We start from the raw sequence: 22,324 nt of genomic DNA on the forward strand, positions 1-22,324 counted from the left end.
ATCATCAAGTTGGGCCATTTCCAGCACAAATCCAGATTTTCTCACCCTCCACCCCCCCACACACCAACTCACTCTCCTGCTGGTAATAGCCCATCCAAAGTGACAACTCTCTACACAATGTGCATGATAATCAAGGTGGGCCATTTCCTGCACAAATCCAGGTTCTCTCACCCCCTCACCCCCCTCCAAAAAACACACACACAAACTCACTATCCTGCTGGTAATAGCTCATCCAAAGTGACCACTCTCCCTACAATGTGCATGATAATCAAGGTGGGCCATTTCTAGCACAAATCCAGGTTTTCTCACCTCCCCCACCCCCATACACACACAAACTCACTCTCCTGCTGGTAATAGCTCATCCAAAGTGATCACTCTCCCTACAATGTGCATGGTAATCAAGGTGGGCCATGTCCAGCACAAATCCAGGCTTTTCTCCCCCTTTTTTTTTTTCCCCGGGGACACACACACACACACACACACACAAACTCAAGTGTAAGCTCAAGTGGTATCAGTTTCATAAGAATATTACAACTGATGTGGAAGAAATGCCCAAAGTGTGAATTGCGCAAGGAAGGCAATTTAATAGGTTTACAATGTCATGTGCATAGACTTATGCTGATCACTTTACTTATATATTACACTTGTTGCCGGCACCCAGTGCCGAGAGGCTGAACAACAGCTGGAGTTGGTTCGTTACCCGGTGTGCTACACCCAATAATCACAACGGGGTGGAGAAGCAGAAAAGTTTATTTGAAGCTTCAAAAAGGTACAGGGAGATTTGAATCTCAAATCCTGTACAATAGAGCAGGAAGTTACACAGGCTTTTATACATCCTTTTCCCCAGCATACTTATCCAATAGCAAGCTGCTCCAAGTATCCATATAGCCAGCCAATCCAGTTCCCAGCTAGTTCCCTGATTCTCTGTATCATTTGTTAAACTATACATAAAGCTGCTTTATTCAGCATTGTTCTTCCATATCTCCCCTGTTTGGCCTTGCTTAGTTTCAGGCAGTCTGACTCTGCAACATACTGTTGCAGATTCTCAGCATAACTGCTGTGTGTGCCTCCAGGCGGGGGGGCCAAGGACACTTGGGCCTAGCACGCAGAGCTGCTGCGAGTGCCTCCAGGCAGGAGGAGGGGGGGCCAAGGACACCGGGGCCTAGTGCGAGGGGGCTTCATCGACACTCGTGGTCTTCCATCCCCTCGAGTTACCTAGTGGCCATGCCCCAGTGTTCCCAACAACTCCCCCCTTTGAGAACACTCAACAACCTTGGCTCTGAGTTTTCTCACTTGGGCTACTTATTTCTTTACAATAGGACTTTGCATAAGCACTTTGTGATAGCCCTGAAGAGACTGACTTATTAACTTTTGCAAAAGGGCCCTAACACATGATACTGCACAGCATAATACCAGTAATACAAGCAATACAGGAAAGAGAAATTTCAATAGCAGGCTAAATAAACCACCAAGCCAAGACGACAAACCCCAGCCTGAAAACAAGGTTTGCAACCAATCGCTCTCGGGGACAGTATAGGCAACCTGTGCTCCGGCTCGGGCATGGGCCTCAGCCTGTACCACCTTTTCATAGATCTCATAACTGCTATCATTTACATATACACAACATCGGGGCCCGATGAGGGCACACACCCCTCCTTGGGATGCCAAGAGATAGTCCAAAGCCAGCCTGTTTTGGAGGGAAAACGTCCTGAGCTGCTGTACCTCTTTATTTAATGTTTTTACTGCTGACCCTAAATCACTAACCGAGTCCTCTAACTCTAAGGCCACTTTCTCAAGTACCATCTGCAGCCTTACAGTATAGCGGCCTATGCATGCCAGGGCTGGCCCGGTAAACAGTGGCGCTATTCCCAGTACAGAGCACCCTACCAGCTTCTCAGTTGTGAGGGGATTCTTCATATTGTCCTCCAATGCCTTAGTCAGTCGCCGCAGGGTCTTTTCTCGTGACTCAACAGAGGTGTCTCGGGCATTTCTAATCTTTCCTTTGGGCAGTGTGGCAGTTATGGAAAGATGAGGAACTCCATGAGCTATATAACAGCTACCTGTCCAGTTGGCTGGCAGCACCTTGTAAGCCTTTCGGCCACATACAAAATAGTGACCCTGTAGGGCCCAGTAAGGACTGTTTCTTAAGGGGATTCCTGGGATATTTAAGGCTGCTTTTCCAAACAGGTCATATGCCCCTAGGGGGGCATCCCATCCTCCTGATTGGGTACAAGTGGGGGCATTTCTAATTGTCCCGTTCAAATTACACTCGCCATAGGGACCACTACAAACCCACCATTGGCTTGCTACATTGGAGATATTAACTGGACGGCAAGTTACATTTCCAAACCCCTTTTTTTGTGGTAAGATTATTTGTAAGTGTTTCCCTAAAAGGGGAGGAACCATTACACCCACACTGTTGGCCTCCCCTGTTGGTTTTTATCCAATACCCATCAGCCCACTGTGTAATAACACAGGAGCTCTTTCCCACAGGATGCCCATAGGGATCAGATTGGTTTCGGGTAAAACATAACACTCCCTCAGTGAGTACTGCAACTGAATACTCCTGGTCCTGATAGGTGGCTTGCTGTAAAGAGGTCTTGTTCCAGAACGGTGAGTTCGTTCTTTCCTGCTCTTTGGTGGTGGCTAATTCTGCTAGGGTCAAGGGCAGCATGTCAAGGGGCATTCCCGTCTTGGGGGATAGTGGAGTTGGAGCACATACCCAGCAATCAGTCTGGTTTGTTAAATTAGCAACATGGTGCGCAAGCAAAACAAAGGAGTTATGCTCCCGATATGCACAGTTTGGAAATACCAATACAAAGAATAACAATGTTACCCAATTAATTATTACCAGAGTCTTCCCAACCCAAAGTCTCCAATACCTGGGTGGGCCCATTTTAGCATTAAGGTGCCCGCTATTTGTGTCTTTTAAACAGTAGCTTTAGCCCGAGATCGTCACTAGATGAGGAGTCAGCAGGTTGGACGGTCCACTGTTCTGCTGACGAGGGGGCGGTTACTGCCTTCAGACGAGAGTGATGGATCCAGTTCTTGTGTCCCTCGATCTTTGCCGCTGTATGGGAGGTCAGCAGGACGGTATAGGGTCCTTTCCACTTTTCCTGGAGAGGCTTGTCTTTCCAGGTGCGAACAAGCACAGAGTCACCGGGCTGTAAGGAGTGAACGGGAGAGTCCAAGGGGAGAGGCTGAGAATCCTTGGTATACCTGTGAAGAGACAAGAGAACAGCAGACAGGGAACACATATACTGTGACAAAAAAACATTACCCAACTCCCATTCCCCTGACAGAACTGGGGTGCCATTCATGGGCCATGCCCTTCCAAACATAATTTCAAAGGGACTGAGCCCTAATCTACCCTTTGGGAGAACGCGGATACGGAGTAGGATGAGGGGCAAAGCATCAGGCCATCGCAGTGAGGCTTCTTGGCACACTTTTGAGAGATGCCGTTTAAGGGTCTGATTGGTACTCTCCACTACCCCACTGGCTTGCGGTCTCCAGGGCGTATGGAGATTCCAGGGGATCTGTAAGGCATGTGAGATGCTTTGAATGATTTTTGACGTGAAGTGTGTCCCATTGTCAGATTCCATCCACAGGGGGAGTCCAAAGCGAGGAATGAGCTCCTTAACAACCTTGAGGGCCACTGTCCTGGCAGTGCAGTTACGGCATGGGAAGGCTTCTGGCCATCCGCTGAACCGATCCACTATAACAAGGAGATATTTGAACCCTTGGGTCCGGGGAAACTCAGTAAAGTCTATTTGCCACACTTGTCTGGGGCCCGGAGTGGGTTCTAGGGCAGCTGGTGGCACAGGATGTCCCGGTCGGGGGTTATTCTTTTGGCAGACTAAGCAGTCCGCTTGTACCTGGGCAGCCAGGGGTCGGAGTCCGGAAGTGATAAAGTATTTTCCCATTAGCTGGATAAGTGTTTCCCTGCCAGCATGAGTGGTTTGATGTTGTTTCTGCAGCACTGGCCGGATTAGGCCCTTTGGTAAGAAGACCTTCCCTTCTGGGGAATGGAGCCATCCCTCCTTTTCCCGGAGACAGAGTTTGTCAGTTAGCTGTCTCTCCTCCCCAGAGTACTGAGGGGTTGGAAGCTCCCCTACTGATGGGATAAGGGCATGCATATGGGCGTTCTCAGCCTGAGGGGATGGCAGGGTGGCAGCATGCTTAGCCTCTCTATCTGCCCGGGCGTTACCTCTGGCCACATCTTGATCCTCCCTTTGATGGACTTTACAGTGTACCACCGCCACTTCCGAGGGGAGTTGTATGGCTTCTAGGAGCCGGAGGATTTGGGGCCCGTACTTGACTGGGGAGCCTTGGGCTGTCAGCATTCCCCTTTGCTTCCATAGGCCAGCATGAGCATGCAGCACACCAAAAGCATACTTTGAATCAGTAAAAATGTTGACCCGCTTTCCTTTTGATAGTTCAAGTGCACGAGTCAGGGCTATTAGTTCAGCAAGCTGGGCAGAGGTCCCAGCAGGCAAACCTTCAGCTTCCACAGTGTCATGGAGGGTCACAACAGCATAACCCGCCCTCCTTTGTCCATCTATTACAGTACTGCTACCATCAGTGTACCACTCATAATCTGCATTTGGGAGAGGTACATCCTTTAAATCCGGACGGCTGGAGTACTGGACATCTATGATCTCTAAACAGTCATGTTTCTGTTCCTCTGTTTCTGGCAAGAGAGTGGCTGGGTTAAGGGAGGGGCAAGGCTGTAGGGTGACTTCAGAGTTCTCTAACAGCTTAGCCTGGTACCGAGCAATCCGAGCCTGGGTGAGCCAAAGCCCTCCCTTTGCATCCAATAAGGCTCGGACCATATGGGGAGTATAGATTTGCATAACCCCTCCCAATGTTAGCTTCTCGGCTTCCTCAAGCAATAGGGCAGTAGCTGTGACCGCCCGTAAACATGCTGGCCAACCCTTTGCAACCTGATCCAATTGCTTAGAAAAATAAGCCACAGGACGCTTCCATGCTCCTAACAGCGGTGTGAGCACTCCTAGGGCCACCCCCCTTCGTTCATGTACATACAACTGAAACGGCTTAGAGAGATCTGGCAAGCCCAGAGCCGGGGCTTCCATCAATTTTCTTTTCAGAATTTTAAATGCCCTGTCAGCCTCTGGGGTCCAATAGAAGGGGTCATGATCTGCTCCTTTTACACAGTTGTACAGGGGTTTAGCCCACAGTCCAAACTCTGGGATCCCTATCCTGCAAAAGCCTGCCATACCCAGAAATGCCCTGAGCCGCTTACGGTTACTTGGGGTAGAAACTTGACAGATAGCTTCCTTTCTTTCGCTTGAAAGCTGACGCTCCCCTTGCCTTAGCTGTAACCTGATCCCTCTCCACCTCAGACAACAGGGTTCTCAGGAGGATATTACAGTCGTCTCAATCGGCTTGTGACTACTGAGGCACCCCTCAAAGACTGAAATAAACCTGCTTGGGTTGGTGGAAAACTCTCCTGCCTGTGCTTTGAAAGCAGCCAAATCCACAGGATTAAAGGGCACATGAGTATAAACCTGCATAGTTGTGGCAGGACGCCTGTCTGATCCAGACCGGGCGACTTTAGTTTCGGTGATTAAGGGGTATAGGCCAACCACTGGGGACTTACAAGGTGTGGGTGTAGGGGCCGAAGGGGACACCGGCTCTGCCATTACAGTGGGGGTGGGGGTCTGGGGACTAACATTAGCTGCTACCGAACCAGTCGGAGTCAGATTACAACTTTGCAGAATTACAGCTCTTTTCTATTTCTTAAAGCCATAAACACTTGTGCATACAAATATTCATTCCATTTACCCATTCACTGACAAAACAAAACTAATTGGAGGATCGTGTTGTAATTAATTGACCCTCCTGGTGGCCACCACTCCTGGTCCTCTAGTTGATATTGAGGCCAGTCAACTGTACAGAATCGTTTTAATTGGCTCTTAGTCATCGGATCCGCACCAAATACCTTCCAGTTTGCTAGAATGCACTCTAGGGGCGTACACCGTGCCCTAACCTCTGAGCTCTGTCCCTGTCCCATACCTACAGGGTAACTCTGGGCGTCCCCAGGTTCCAACAGAGCATACAATCCGGATTTTAAAAGGTTCATACCTTATCCAAGGGACCGGTTCTTCACCGTGGCCTGCAGCTGCTCCTCCCCCATGTCTAAGGGACCGGTTCTTCACCGCCGTCCACAACAGCTTCTCCACTATATGAGTGCGTTGCACCGTTGTGCCCTCCGGGGTCGATCAAATCGCGTCTCCTCCGAGGCCCCCGATGAACTCACCGGTGCGCGCTGGGCGTCGGTTCTCGCCGCAATCCTCGACCTCCAGGAGGGGTCCGGGCAAGGCTAAATTGCAGCCTCGTCGCCCACCCAGGGACGCCAAAAGCTGTTGCCGGCACCCAGTGCCAAGAGGCTGAACAACAGCTTGAGTTGGTTTGTTACCCGGTGTGCTACACCCAATAATCACAACGGGGTGGAGAAGCAGAAAAGTTTATTTGAAGCTTCAAAAAGGTACAGGGAGATTTGAATCTCAAATCCTGTACAATAGAGCAGGAAGTTACACAGGCTTTTATACATCCTTTTCCCCAGCATACTTATCCAATAGCAAGCTGCTCCAAGTATCCATATAGCCAGCCAATCCAGTTCCCAGCTAGTTCCCTGATTCTCTGTATCATTTGTTAAACTATACATAAAGCTGCTTTATTCAGCATTGTTCTTCCATATCTCCCCTGTTTGGCCTTGCTTAGTTTCAGGCAGTCTGACTCTGCAACATACTGTTGCAGATTCTCAGCATAACTGCTGTGTGTGCCTCCAGGCGGGGGGGCCAAGGACACTTGGGCCTAGCACGCAGAGCTGCTGCGAGTGCCTCCAGGCAGGAGGAGGGGGGGCCAAGGACACCGGGGCCTAGTGCGAGGGGGCTTCATCGACACTCGTGGTCTTCCATCCCCTCGAGTTACCTAGTGGCCATGCCCCAGTGTTCCCAACACACTCCTGTCCTTCACCCTTCATCTGACTGTCTTTCTAGCTTGGAGGGTCTTTGAGGAAGGGACTGTGTTACCACCTGTGTCTGGGAAGTGCCCATCACACTGTTAATCCTACCACATTCAAAATAATATTAAAAGTTAAACATAACCAGAAGGCCTTCCTTGCTTTTAAGGCACTGCCTGGGACTCCGATGATGTGCATTCAATTCCTGGCTCTGTCACGCATTCCCTGTATGACAAAAGCACTGAAACTCTCTCTGCCTCAGTTGCTGTTACTGTCTTGTCTTGCTAGATTGTAAGCTCTTCAGAGCAGGTCTGTTTCTTTCTGTAAGTACAACATCTAGCAAAATGGGGCCCTGATTTGAGTTAGGGTAGGTATGTGCTACCATAATACAAATAATGGTAAAAGTCAGCCCTGCAGCTAAGCAGATGCAGCTCCACTGACCTCAGTGAATTCGACCTGTTGTGTCTATGGCCATGTGAACCTTGCTGATTCACTTTCACTAAGATATTGTTAAATAAAAAAACAACCTTAAAGCTTTAATTACAGGATTTGGACCCCATTTAATATTTAGATAGAAAAGAAATACTTGAAAATCTAGGACTCAGTGGTCAGGCACTGTGGTCAGGGACTACTTTTTAAAAAACAATAGCAAGTGTAAGTGCACTTTGTATGAGGCATGCCAAGGCTCTCTATAACTGAGATCATAACAAACACTCCACCTCTGCCAGAACCAGAAATTTCAAGAAATATGGCTCTGCCAATAGCCTCGTTAGTCTCAACAAGATACATCAGCTCTGGCTTCCAGTAGATAATTCATAACGTTCTCATCCAGAAGTCCTGATAGCCAGACTCTTTCTCTAACCATTACAGCTACTGCCTCCCCTGTTCCAAGAGCAGCTATAACCTCTGTGGTAGGCCCTTCTCCCCTTCCCCTTTCTCTGGGGGGGTGTGAATTGAGGGGGGCAGCCAGGGCAGGTTGTATCCAAGGCTGGGTGGACATATTACAAGGTGTCTGCCGCATGGGAGAGAAATCACATTGCTAGTAGTATTCTTATATAGCATTAGAGCGCTATAAAGAGGGGCAGTTTCTTCACTGGAGTCAACACAGGTAAATGGTCAGGACTTCGGCTGTAAATTGTTGCCTTGGCTGCATTTCCTTTTTGTCCTTTCAGATTCATGAAGATCTGTGATGCCCAGCAGCCTGTGTGAAATGGTGGTGTGGGGGGTGGGGGTTAACAAGGCCCCCGCCTATCTCCAAATCCCTGAAATATGCAGTAGATGTACTTTTACCTCCCGTAACATAAAGACTCCACCAGACTAGTAAGCTGTGCTGGGAACTGACTTCCCGTTAAAAACACAAGACATTGCATTGTGGGATAGTATTAGGGCAGAGGTCCCCAACGCGGTGCCCGCGGCTGCCATGGCAGCCGCCGGGGCATTTTTGTGCACCCACAGGACACCCTGCCGCCGAAATGCCGCCGAGACACATTGCCTTTTCTCGGCAGCGATGCTCCTTGCCGCTGCGGCATTTCGGCGGCGGGGTGTTGGGCACCCGCCACAGTCTTCTGGGAATAGCAATATGCTATTCCCACAAGAAAGGTTGGGGACCACTGTATTAAGGGGACTAATGCTCCAGTGCATGTGGAAACCACTGTAGATGACACCAGTTCAGTCAGGCCTGAGCTGAACACCTTGTCCTGGGTATTACAACCAACCATTATGACCAGTGCATGCAGAACATCTGGATGGCTTTGAAACGTAGAACAGACAGGTTTCAGAGTAGCGGCCGTGTTAGTCTGTATTCGCAAAAAGAATACATAGTATTTTCTTCATAGTACCGATATTGCATTGTGAAAGTGCCCATCCAGTGGTCTGTAAGTACAGACACGGTCTTCATCTCTACCTCCCTCCTGCACCTTTGTACCTTCTGATTGTCTCCACTTGCTAACTGGATTTAATTGTTATTGGCTGGTCTAATTATTTCTACTTGTCAGCTGTTTGGTACTAAATCACCTCTGTGCCAAGGCTGCTGCGCCCACCTGTCTATTGAATAGAAAGCAGTAGCCCCAGTAAACCACTCACCTTTAGCCCTATTCACGTACCTATTGCCTCTTGTCTGACAAGCAGCTGGGTATGCCTCAGGCAGGTGGTTAATCACAGCCCTTCAACTGTGCCTGGATCCAATGCCCTAGTCTCTGTTACCCAGAAATCCATGGGGCTGCTACTGCTGTGCAGTGGGAGGCAAGCAGGCAATGTGATACAACAAAAATCCAAATCTTCACCATCATCCCCTTTTAGCAGGGCTGTCCTACTGCAACCCCAGTGTGAGATTTTAAAAGTGCCTTCAGCTGATTAAATGGTGACGATGTTCTCTGAGTCCAGGAGGGCCTCTTTGTTACATTTACTGTGGAATTATGCAGCTGTCACAGCAATTGGCATTGTAATCTGCAAGTGATATCCGAGCCCAGTACCGCAGTGAGAGAGACAGAGTGTGTGTCCCCAAGCAGCCCCTAGCCAGAGATGAAGGGGATGTGTCTAAAGCCCCAGCAAGGCCTGTGTCGGTGCCTCATTTGCATACAACTTACTATTGCTACCATGTGGTGGTTATTTCCCAAAGCTGGGAAGTGCATTTGGCCCCCGGAATGAGCGCCTTACAGCAATTTCAGACGAGCAATCTGTAATATCGGAGCTGATTGAAGCAATTTGCAATCCATTAGCAGGGAGCATCCTCAAATGAGACGTTTTACATGTCACTCAGCCCTTGTGTGAGGAGGCCTGTTTTTTTTTCTCTGTTTTTAATCTGGAATTGATAGCACTACTTAAAATGCCAGTGGGGAGATGGAGCAGCTCTCCTCAAAGCAGGAGTGGAGGGTGTACATCTGAAAAAGGGGTGGCATGAATGGGAACCTGCATCCTAGAAAGACGGCATGCAGGGCTAAAAAACATGCACTGCAAAGCAGAGACATGGGGAGAGGAGCTTCCCAAAATGGGGCACGGATAGGTACAAAATTCACCCTCTCCCAAAATGGTGATAGGAGGGGCTACACAGTGTGTGTCTCAAAAAACTGTTGATGAAATACTATGGAGCATGCACCCAGAAGTGGTGGGATCAGAGCACATACCTGGGAGCACCAACTCCAAAGACAGACATAGGACAAGTGCAATCGCCACCTTAGCCAGCTCTGTAGCACAAATACATCTGTGCATCATGCTGGTACAGGGCTTGTGCCATGTACTGTGAGTGTTACATGTTTGAAGCTACATAAATGCTAAGTTCAATCATTATCATGCAGCATCTAGAGCTTGCTGGGGAACTAGCAGGTGAAGTTTCCAACCAGTGTGTGCACATGCATGGCTACACGCTTTGGGCCTGATGTAGGCCCATTCAGCGAACTGGAAAGACTCCCATTGACTTCAGGCTTTGGATCAGGTAGCACATACACACAATTGTGTGTGTGTGTGTATATGGCTGGGTGTATACAGACACTGTGTTGATCTCTGTATACAGATGTGTATATAGACATGTTAATCTGTGTTGTTGATCTGACCCTCTGTTTACCAAGACTAAGTTTCTGCACCTCATGCAGTCTCTAAAGGTGTGAGAATACATTGTAGTAACCATTCTCAAGGTGACGTAGCAAAGTCCTGCATCTGAAAGGAAAAGACACAACCCCTTGCCAAGCACAGAGGAAAAATGCAGTCGGCAACCACTGCTACCTCAGAATCTCATAGCAGTAGAGGATCCATCAAGCTTCTTGTGGTGTTGATGTTAGAAACAGGTGATAGATATGTCCTATTTGTGCTGACCTAGTGTCACAAATCTGTCCTCACTCGGACACACCCTTTAGACTACATAGGGAGGACATGCATGTGAGTCCAATTGCTCCACCCCACCTCAGCAGGTGCTGTGTGGTGTCTTTCTAGTGGGCTGGCACTCAGTTTCTGGCTAGGGCTGCTTGTCTGGCTCATCCCTCCTCTGTGTCCCCCATGATGACACCAAACAGGCCATAGTCTGCAAAAGGGGTTAAGCAAAAGAAAGGTAAAGCAAAACCTGTAAGCTGCTCCTTCAGGTTGCGGCCTCTCTTACTTCAGAGGAACCCTGGGAGTATCACTGTGCACTGACTTCCAGTGCAAATCTCAGCTCTTTCCCCCTTCACCTGAGAGGTTCTGCACCCTCCTTCTATGAGAGTAGGGGTTCCTTAGGTTGTCAGTTCTCTCTCCAGGGCTGGAGAAGCTCACTAGTCTGTTCTGTTCCCAGGGCTCCCCTGTTTCCCTCTTTTTAACTCCTCCTCCAGTTGTGGCATGATTTGTGGGTGAGGCCATGGCCACTCCAGTCCTAATCAGCTCCTTACCCCCTTCCATCCTTGTGCGGGGTTTATATACCTCATCACACATAGTGACTTCCATTTCCTCCAATTTGCACATCATCTCAGTCTTACCTGGCCTGAGCCTGAGCTGCCTAGCCCTCATCCAAACTCCAGTCTTCTAAGGCTTTCCGCCCCTTCTGGGAGGAAATGGAATTAGGGAGCTGGTGTCATCAGCATACAAGACACGTGAACCCATGTTTCTTCCCAAATCCCACCCCCCACTGTAGACTTTGAACTAGAGGGAGTGACAAAATGGAACCCTATGATCCCGAACATACCCCACAATCTGCAGAGCTCCAGCAAATGCCATGGGCTGAAATCCAAGTAGAGAAGGCTTTGTGTTCATTCCTGCCACCACAAAAGGATCCAGCTGGAAATCATAGAAGGTTAGGGTTGGAAGGGACCTCAGGAGGTCATCTAGTCCAACCCCCCTGCTTGAAGCAGGACCAATCCCCAATTTTTGCCCCAGATCCCTAAATGGCCCCCTCAAGGATTGAGCTCACAACCCTAGGTTTAGCAGGCCAGTGCTCAAACCACTGAGCTAAGCTGTTGTGGCATGAGTTCACTCCAGATCTGAATGAACTTCTTTGCAAAGAAATGTGTAAAACTTTTCTCAGTGAGAGCACTAGACTTTTGCTGCTGGCCTCAGACAAAGTTGTTCACCAGCCAAAAACTTCCTTAGCCTCCTGCATGAGCTTAAACCTTTTCATGCTGCAAAAGATCAGGTTCAGATGGCTTCTGCCACTGAAATCTAGTGCTGCTCCCTCATGCTGCTCCAGTAGCAAGTTATCTAAATACCATGAAAACATCAAGGAGTCCGGTGGCACCTTAAAGACAAATAAAGATTTATTTGGGCATTAGCTTTCGTGGGTTTTTTACCAAATAAATCTGTTCGTCTTTAAGGTGCCACCGGACTCCTTGTTGTTTTTGTGGATACAGACTAACACGGCTACCTAATACTAAATACCATGGTGATGTGTGAAGACTAGACCTTAAAAATTACCCTGACACCAAATACAATTTGTACAAATACAATCTTTTAAAAAAGAAATTATGGGAGTTTCCCAGGGGCTGTGGAAGTTAGACACTTTCTCCCACAGTTCCCTTAGGTGTCCCACAATGGCTTTTGACAGTCTCCCAGACTGTGCTCCTGGAAGCTGGACTCTGGATTGTGTGACGTGTACTAGAGGGTATTGCAGCTGAGTCAATCTAGCGAAGTGCCAGGTCTGTAGCAGGGCACCTCTCCCAGCTGACCATAACATAATTTGGCATAGCTAATGTGACCAGCATCCTGAATCTTCTGTTCTTCAGCCTATTCAAAGCAACCAAGTTGGTCATAAACAGGTGAAATTTCTAGTGTAGATGTGGCCAGTATGGGCCATAGTCATCCCTGGTGTCATTCCTATCACTTCCACAGTAGTGAGGGATGGACCCATGACCTAGCCAGACTTTAGGCTTTTGCTTCCTGACAACTACATGGGCATGGGTGATTTCACTTGTTTTCTGGCATCAAAAGCCATAACACTCCCTGCATCTTAAGCAATAAAAGCCCAAACTTGACCAGACATTACTGCCATTTGCAACCCCCATTGCTGCAAAGACTGTAAATGTTCCAGCAGTGAACAACGAGGGCTTTGTTCTGAATAGCGGCATTTAAGTGACCCTCTATCTTCGGCCTTCTGTGGCCATAGGGGTCACACAGTTTATGGGAATGCTTACGAAAGTGTCTTAGACGGTTAGGGTGGAAAAACAACCCTGTAAAAATGAGAGCTTTTACTAGCTTCTAAGGAATTACAGAGCTGCATTGCACAGCACCACCAAAGCACCTCCAGCGACTGCAGTACTTAATAGACCAATACGAATTAAATTGCCTCGGATACGACAGATGGACTGTGGTTCCAGATAAAGAAGCAATTTGCAAGCAGGGGGCTGCCTAGTCTAAGGAAATAATGTTTTTTAAAAAAGTGCATGGTTTATATGTTGCTAAGAAAAGTTGTTCCCTGAGACAGACAGTGTTTCACTCTGCCTGGTTGTTGCACTATCCCACCACCGTGACCCAGGGCTGTGACAGTGCAGCATGGATGTCTCCGGTGCGGCAATGGGCTATGACAGAGCCACGGTAGCCCTGGAGGTATGTGGACTTGCTGTTAAGGCTTGCAGGAGAGTCCCCATCAAAACTGAGATGGAGCCATTAAAACCAGGATATGTGGCATCCCAAAGGGCTGAAGAGCCAACTCTTAAGGCAGAAAGCTGAGTATTGGCTGAGAGTGTGAAAGGGGCAGAGGGGATGGCTGATGGCTTGGGTGATAGGGTATGGAGCCTTTCAGCATTAGGACAAACAACTGAATCCAGCTCAGGCTTATAGAAATAAGGGGACTGATTGTCCTCTCACACCAACGTAACTTCAATGGAGCAACCTCTGATTCCCACTGGTGTGAGAGGGAAAGCCAGGCTGTAAAAGGTGTCACTGTCTGCCGCTTGTTTGGTGGCCTCACATATGGAACACATTGGAGGATCTCAGGCCATTTGTTGGCAGTGGCATCCCTGGCACAATTGTTGTCATTGCTGGTCATCTCAGTGGGGAGGCAAAAGAGTGAGTGGGCCACAGAGACTGATTGGAAGTCTGTGCATGACAGCGCGGAGGAGGCCAGGGACCCTTTATCAAACTACCCGCTCCTAACACAATAGACTTCTGTACCAAACATCTAGCTCTTTTTAATTGATTATGCCTGGTGTGGCACCTAATGCCTAGTGATTTTGGCACTGCAGCAAGGGAGAACAGCCTGTATTTTCCTCATGTTCAGGAGGTGAACAATACTGAACCCGGGGAAAAGAGTTGCATGGTGTTGTATTGTGTGGACTGGATGCATCCCTATAATGTAGTACTGTACTATGCTGTTTGTGCTGCCACCTGCTGGCTGCCCCAGGTAACTTTGTTTTCCTGTTCTAAGGTTCTTCTCATAACAACTTAGGGAACTAATCAAGGGTCTGATTCAGCTCCAAAGGGCTTCATTAGGAATTGAGGGCATGTAGCTCCTTGCAGAATTGAACACACAAAGGGTAACTGAAAAGCTCCAGGCCCAGCAGTGGTATGGGTAGTGCACTGAATCACTAATGGTTGGACAATACAAGTGCCAGGTATCGGTGCAACATAATCATCTAGTTCAATGTTATGATGTAGCTCAACTGTTGTTCCTAGGGTCCAGCAATGTATGGAGACTCCAAACACAGGATCTGTAGAGACTGTATATGCAGCATGACTAGCATGCAAATGGGTGCATTGGTGAGGGGCACAAGGCACAAACAACACAAAGGCTGTGCACAGATATCTTCCTCTGTGCCAGCTCTGTGGAGACTCACTAGGGGAATCAGAGATTCCTCACAGGGCTGCTTAGCTTTGCAGAGTTGCCCAGGATGGAAGCACACTTGGGAGTTCCTCTACCTTGAAGCAGCTAAGTCTACAGAGAGGTTCAGATGATTGGGTGGGGTTGAATGGAAGGATTGCTGCCCCAGCCTCTGCAATGGCATGGAAGTAGCACAGATGAACTTGATGCTTTAGGCAGGGATGTAAAATCACAGCCACTGAGATTGGAGTTATATTCCCACCAGCCTCTCATTATCCTGTGGCTAATCCCCTTCAACTTGGCTGATCACAGAGTGTTTTTGACAGGGTTGCATGGAGATTGGGGGGGAAGTGAGGGGCAAAATCATAAGGTTAGAAGGGACCGCAAAGGTCATCTACTCTAACACATTGGCAAGATGCAGGATTTGTTGTGTTTAAATCAGCCAAGACAGATAGCTATCCAGCCTCCTTTTGAAAACCTCCAGTGAAGAAGCTTTCACAGCCTCCCAAGCTTGTCCATTGTCCCCCTGTTCTTACAGTTAGGAAGTTTTTCCTGAGATTTAATCTAAATCCCAGCTCCCCAGTTGGCTTGTCCTTGTTACATAGACAGCAGGTATGTGACCCATGATCTGCTTTGTACTCTGCCTGTGCCAGAGTCATTGAGCTGCAGAGAGGGAGATTTGTGACTACTGAGTGCGTGATTCATGAGACCCAGAAATGATAGGGTGATGGCATGCGCGGAGCAAGCTCCAAATTACCCCAAGATGCCCGTGAGGCAGGCACTGCAGGTGCCCAGATAATTTACATGTCTGTGGATGGCACCAATCCCCTCTGACAGTTTGTCATCTCCCCTGGGTGGAAGCAACCCCCTCCTCTTTCTTTCTGTCACTTTCTCTTTAAATCTTCCAATCTTCCCTGTCATCTCTCTCCTGTTCAGGCTCTCTCTGTCTCTTCCTTTCCTCTCTCTCTGTTACGTCTCACACATCCCTCCTTGCTAGCTTTCTTTATCTGCCTTTCATTTTCTCATCTCCTTTCTGATTTTTCTGGCTCTTGCTGTTGCTCTTTGTTCTTTTTCCTTCCCCTCTCTATCTTGATCATTCTTCTTTCTTATTCTTTCTCTTTCTTGTCCCCTTTGTCACTTCTTGTTCTCTGTTCTCCTTTCTCTTTCATTTTTCTCTCTGGCTGTTGACCCTAATGCATGCTGACTACAGCTGAGTGAGCCAGACCTTCCCAGCGTGGTCAGTGCCCCTGCCAATACTTCCTCCGGGAAAATATTTTCCTGGATGTTGGCATAGCATTTGGACAGCTTGCCTGGTCTCTTACCTCTCAGTGCTGAGTTGTTGCCCCTTGGAAGAAGGATCCCTGTCCTTCATCCTCAGGCCCACAGCATATCCCAACCTCTTTGGAAATTGAAACCATCATTTTTTTTTTTGAGTGGTGAAAACTCTGGTGCTGTTTGTTTAAACAGGAGATTGAAAGAAAACTGGGCTCATGTTTCTTCAGTCAGACTCAACAGCTGCCCTTAGCTTCTGCTTAATGAAAGCAGAACACCTCAACCTAGGGGAAAGTGGTGCCTGAACACCAAGCTATTTTGCAAAGGCATGTAGTCAGGTGGCTATTATTATGAGGGGTGAGCACCCCTCTGCTTTGTTGACAGCCTAAATTTCACTGCTGGTTTGTAACCACCCTGGGTCCTCAGCAGGGCTTAAACACTTTGCCTCCAGTGCTAAAAGCAGGGATGCTACCCCTGCACTAAAGGAGTGACTATGTTAACTATTTGCAGTAGTAGGCTCTTACATTCTTATGGGGGAACACACTGGACCATCACATTACTCTTGAATAAGCATTAGCCTACTACAGCCTCCTTGGCCTTCAATACACTAGACTGGGGGATTTATCCAAAAAAACAGCTCTGGGAGAGCAAGTGCAGGCAGGTCACCAGTGTTTACAGCCCCATGTTGTGCCTGTCTGCTCTGCTTTAGCACCTGCTACTGCTCTCACTGGCGGAGTGGCCGTGGGGTAGTAAACCAATGAGAGAATTCCTGGGAGGAAGGCTTGTTTCAACACCTCTGAAGCATCTCCCTCACAGGAACTCTCTTGGCTTCTGTAGGTCCAGCAGTTCCAGGAATGGGAGAGGCTTCACAGCGTGGGTGGAATCTGTCCAGGACTCAGCCTGAGTTCCCAGGTCTCTTGAGAGAGATTTTGTCCACAAGCATGTTGCCAATACTTTTTTTTTCTTTTTAAATTATGTTTCTATCCCTCACTGTTGAAGACATGATTGAGCATAGAGGATGGAGGAGTGCCTGCCTGAGTCTTCAGACAGCATGACACAGTCACTCCGAAAGGTGTGTACTGGCTGGGTCACAGAGGAGTGGTGTTCGGGCCTCCAGCAGAAAGCTTTTTACATGAAAGCTTTTGGCACTACTACTGCAAGCAGGAAAGGGCCATAGTGTGAGAACGTGGGCAGACAAGTTCCCTTATGTGGGAGTGCTTTGTGCCCCAGATTGCCTTAATCTGGTGCTGCTGGGGAGCAATTGCTGGAGAGCACTTAGGAATAGTTTAGAGTGAGCATCCAGCTGTGGTACAGGATGAGGATATGGCAGGCAGCTTAGATTGCGCACCTGCAAAATTGTTTAGGAGGATTCTTTAGCGTGGAGTGATGTAATATGAGCAACTGAAAAGCTCTTTAGGGTGAGATCCAGGAAAATGGTCTGGGTTGAGCACCTGGGGATAAGTTTACTGTGACTCTCAGGGAGAACTTTTGCATGAGCACTTCAGGAGGAGCACTTCATGTTGTCCCCCAGAGTGTTCAGACAGGAGTTGTTTTGGGTAGGCACCTGGGGAATGGTGTGAGATGAACATTTGAGAGGATTTTTTTTTAGAGTGAGTACCTGGGGAGCAATTTGGAGTGAACACTGAGGGGATTATTTAGGATCTGCACTTGAGGAGCTCTTCAGAGTGAGTAACTGTTAAGCAAGGTCATGTTAGGGCATAGGACCCTGGCTCCTTGAATCGCGTGATGGTGACACGATCTAAGCATTCCTTTCAAAAAATATGTTTCTAGCCTTCATGGTTGGGAGGGTAACCTTGCAAATGTGACTAGAGTGTAACTGATGCAGTAACATCTCCTTGAGTCTGCAGAGAGCCTGAGACAATAGCTCAGACCCACTGCTTTGCAGCACCCCTGCTGACACCATCCCAGCAAAGGCTTTGGGGAGGGAGGGCACCTCACTGCTGCTATCTCATTGTGGCCCTTAGGACGCTGGTGGGAGGGATCGCCCCACCCCACACAGAGTGTTCTGCTAGGATGCGGGTGGTGGTCTGAGACCTCCCTCTTCTGTGACGGATTCCAGCCCACATAAAGGTTGGGAGTGGTGTTCTGGGGGGGGGTGGGAGGCCTCAGCCTGCCCAGAGAGGAATTGTGCTGGGCCCTGGAAGACCCCTCATGTATCTGGAGGCTTGTCTCAGGATAGCTGGGCCCTATGGATAGACTAGGCCCAGCTCCCCTGGAGCAGAGCGTGTGAATTCAATAGAGTCAATTCAAGAGGGCCCGGGCTACACCTGGGCCTTTAAAGGGCTGCTAGGAGGGCAGGAAGAGGAGGAATTGTTTGGGACAAGCTGTGCCTGTGCTGCAAAGGCTCCAGCGTAGTGGAGCTAACGTCTGTGGTGAGTCCCCTGAGGCAAGAGAGAGAGAAAGCTCTGAGGTTGCTGTCCCAGAGAGGGAGCAGAGCTGGTCAGAACTAGGAAGCTGCCAGAGGCTCTTAAGAGGTGTGGAACTGAAACCTGAAAGTAAGGACTGAGTTAGAGGGCTGGTTTTCTATTTGTTCACTGGCTTCTATTGAGGGAGAAATCTTGAAAGAGCCTGGATGTGGCAGTGTCTATTTTTGAGTCCGGGAGAAGCCCTGCCTGCTGATAGGCCTCTACCGTTCCCATCAAAGGCAGAGTAGGGCCAGAGCTCAGAGGCGAGATCATGTGGGTCCCCCACGCAGGCCCTGAATTGCCTAAGTGGCCAGAGAGGTGAGTGGGGAATGGAACCAAGGGCCAGAGCCAGGTGAGTTGTCTCAATCTGCCCTACTATTGGATGAATGCATTTGAACCATATGCCCATGGAAGTCTTGCTCATTACCTCATACATTTTTAGCCAGAAGCCTTCTCCCTTGCCTCACTACACCCCTTCCCACCCGCTCACACATGCACACACACGCTTCCTAAGAACAGTGCTAAGAGCCCTAATCACCGTTTGGCACATTAACACTTTTCCTGTTAATTGGATCCATTCTGTATGCCTGTGAGTCTGAAGAGAATTCTGTTCGGTTTCATTCTATGTAGGTTTCCTATACTGTGCTTATCACCGTAGTATCTGATGCCTTCCAGTAGTGCATTAAGCCACATGACTGCACATCTGTCATGTGTAGTTTGTTCTCTCATCCTCTCCCCAGAGGAAGAAGCATGTGTAGTGGAGTGTCTTGTTTTGGCAGTGTATATCTTTCTTTAAAAATATAAATACACCTGTTGCTATGTGTTTTGTATTAGAGAAGGCTGGGTCAAAGAAATGTGCCTTGCACTTGGAGCAGAAGGTGGTGAGGTTTGTGATGGTTCTTAGTTCTTGGGGGAGTTCATCCCAAGTCTTGGATTTCAGAGTAGCAGCTGTGTTAGTCTGTATCCATAAAAAGAAAAGGAGTATTTGTGGCACCTTAGAGACTAACAAATTTATTAGAGCATAAGCTTCTGTGAGCTACAGCTCACTTCATCGGATGCATACAGTGGAAAATACCAAGTCTTGGACCATCCCCAGAGAGGGTTCTGTCTCCTGTACAGACACGCTTTAATCTGATTAATGAGAGCCCTGTTATGCCAGAGGAGTGTAGTTGTTGATCACAGTCTTCATCCTGGAGCTTTAGATAATCTTTTAGCTATCTTGGGCCCAGGCCATGGAGCACTTTAAAGATCAGGTCTGATATCTTAAGGCAGCAGAGCGGAGGAAGGTGGAGGCCCAATTAGAGCTGCTCCCCTCTGCTGGGAGTGGCAGAGGAAGGCCTGGATTTCTCCATACCTTTCTCTGCTGTTCTCCTCAAGGATTGTATTCTCCTCAGAAGGGGGATGCCCTTCTGGAAGGATGCCACTCCCTGCCCCTGAGCAAGGGTATGACTTCCCCAGATAGAGAGAGCTCTTTGCAGCTCCACTTCCCTGGGGCAGCTGCTCTCCTTCACTTTGGGGAAAAGCCCCAGTTGTCCTCCTCCCTATGTAGGGAAAGGTAACTGTGAGGGGCTGTGCGAAGCCGTCCCATGTCACTAAAGTCCCACTTATTGTGTGTGTGAGGTCTGTAGGATAGTCAGAGGCTGGTCAGGCTGATGGAAAGACTCATGGCTACCTAATACTCCCAAAATTTAGCAGTCATTGTGGCCCCTGGAGGTTCATGGCAGCAGTAGGGAGAGAACGTGGGTCCTCCTGCTCTAAAACTAGAGGAACTGACCACTTGATGTGAAGAAGATTCTCTGTTAGATGCTAATGTAGGGCCTATGCCATACAGATGAGCAGTTCAGAATCCACCCAAAAGAGGGAAAGGGCACATAGGCATTGCACGCACACTCAGATGTCTGAAACAATGAATGCCCAAGTTCTTCAGCTTCTATTCCCTACAACCTTTGGTGAATTTATTGTCAGTAAAAATACAGCTGAGGATGACTCGTTTGTAAAAAATAAATGACAGTAAATCCAGCAAGAGCGTAGAGGAGAAATTTTTTTATCCTAGTGGTGTGTTCTCCTCTGAATTTTTATCAGAAAACTTAATATAGAGATCGCTATCAGCACATAACTGCCATCTCTCCTGCCTAGGTAATGTGCTCCCTGTGCAAAATGGAGCAGGGGAAAGTAAAGGCATGGGTGATGCCATCTGTAAACAGCTACACCACCTTCCACCAGAAATGTAAAAGAATGGTTTGAAAACTGCTTTGAAATCTTAAATGTCCAGATTATGGGCTAAATCTTCAGCTAGTGTAAATCAGTGTAGCCCCCTTGACCTCATTGGACCAGTGCTGATTTATACCAGCCAAGGATCTGGCCCAGAAGAATATGATTTTCCTTGAAAGCTTGTGACTTTTGCACTGATGAAAGGTTCCTAATTTACAGCCCTGGAGACTGAATCCTCTCTGGACACTGCAGCTGCCTGGGCGTTGCCAGGGCAAGCTTTCCCTGCTAATGTGCCCCAGGGATTAGACAAAGAGGTCACCTCCAAGTATCAGGGGCGATCTGTCTCTATGGCCCATTTAGCTCTTGGTATCTCCACTGAAGCTGCAACCCAGGAGGCTAGTTAGTGCCCCTTTGTGTTGAGTACTGGACAAACACAAATACACTGTGGTCCCTGCCCCGAAGAATTTACAGTCTAAGAAGACAGGAGGGATGTGAAGGGTAGGGGAGAGGGAGACAGTTGCAATATCGGTACATCTCAGCCATACCCAGTTGCCTCCCAGCCCATCAGCTACTAGCTGGTGAGTTCTGTGCAGGCATCATGGAAGATGATGGTCCTGAGGGGTGATTTTAAGGAGGAGGGAGAGCACTGCTCCTATAACTCAGCTCAGCAAGGCGTTTCGTGGGTGTTGGGGAAGGGGGGTTAACGTGGGAAAAGGTTCAGTAAGAGACAGTGGTAGATGGGAGAAGGAGGGGCAGGCAGTGCTAGGTAGGGTCCGGAGTAGGGTGACCAGATGTCCCGATTTTATAGGGACAGTCCCAATTTTTGGGTCTCTTTCTTATATAGGCTCCTATTACCTCCCACCCCCATCTCAATTTTTCACAATTGCTGTCTGGTCACCCTAGCCCTGAGGGTGGGGAGAGAAGCTTGAGTCTGATGTTGTAACAAAGGAGAGGGAGTGATCAAGGCAAGGGCGGGAAAAGGTTCTCAGTAGCTGAGTTTTGAATGGACATTGTGGATGTCTGGAGGCTGGAGAGCAGGAGATTAGTTAGCAATTTGAGAGAGAGATGAGCACCAGGCTGAAAGATTTAGCCAAAAGGTTTTGGGGGACTTGGTTTAAAGAAACTTGAGAGGGAGAAGGAGCAGGATCAGTACATGGCCTGGATGAAATGGTATTCTTGCATGCATCCTGCTGTTTATCACACATGCGAACAGGGTCTGTTAGAACATGCCCTGGTTTGTAGCTCTTTTCACTGGCCTCACTGATTTCAGCAAAGAACAGGCTGAGATTCATACAACGAAAGTTTTAACACTTCTGCATCTCCAAATAGATTTTTTTTTTAATCCATGATTCCTGTAGCTCACAGAGCAGCCTCTTTCTTCTGCACACTGCTGCATTTCATCAGCTGATCTCAGCTGTTGATTGGATAGAGTTGTCTGCATTTTTTTCTTGTCTTAATGAATAAAGAGTTTCCAATTTAGAAAGTAGGTTCAAAGGGTTAGTGCAGGGATTGGGAAGCAGGACCCCTGTCATCTGACCTTTGGAGTAAATCACATAACATCACTGTATGCTGGTTTGTAAAATGAGATGATGCTTCCCTATCTTGTGAAACCCGTCAAGGGCAGTGAGATTCTTGGTTGGAAGATGCAAGACCTGTGCGAAGTTATATTGTAAATATAAGCTTTTCAACAATAAACTTTTTTATGATGAGATTACTGGT

The 22,324-nt window shown here is 48.2% G+C and overlaps 1 long non-coding RNA gene across 1 annotated transcript; it reads right to left on the minus strand.

The window, feature by feature from the left end:
• Positions 1 to 560: 560 nt before the first annotated feature.
• Positions 561 to 7,219, minus strand: LOC142069623 (uncharacterized). The gene is made up of 2 exons (XR_012665551.1): positions 6,106 to 7,219; positions 561 to 3,219 (listed from the first exon to the last, which is right to left on the minus strand). It is a non-coding gene; the product is annotated as an uncharacterized LOC142069623 (long non-coding RNA).
• Between the last annotated feature and the right edge of the window lie 15,105 nt (positions 7,220 to 22,324).

Source organism: Caretta caretta, chromosome 20, assembly GCF_965140235.1.
Source record: "Caretta caretta isolate rCarCar2 chromosome 20, rCarCar1.hap1, whole genome shotgun sequence".
In the NCBI taxonomy this organism is placed as follows: domain Eukaryota; kingdom Metazoa; phylum Chordata; order Testudines; family Cheloniidae; genus Caretta; species Caretta caretta.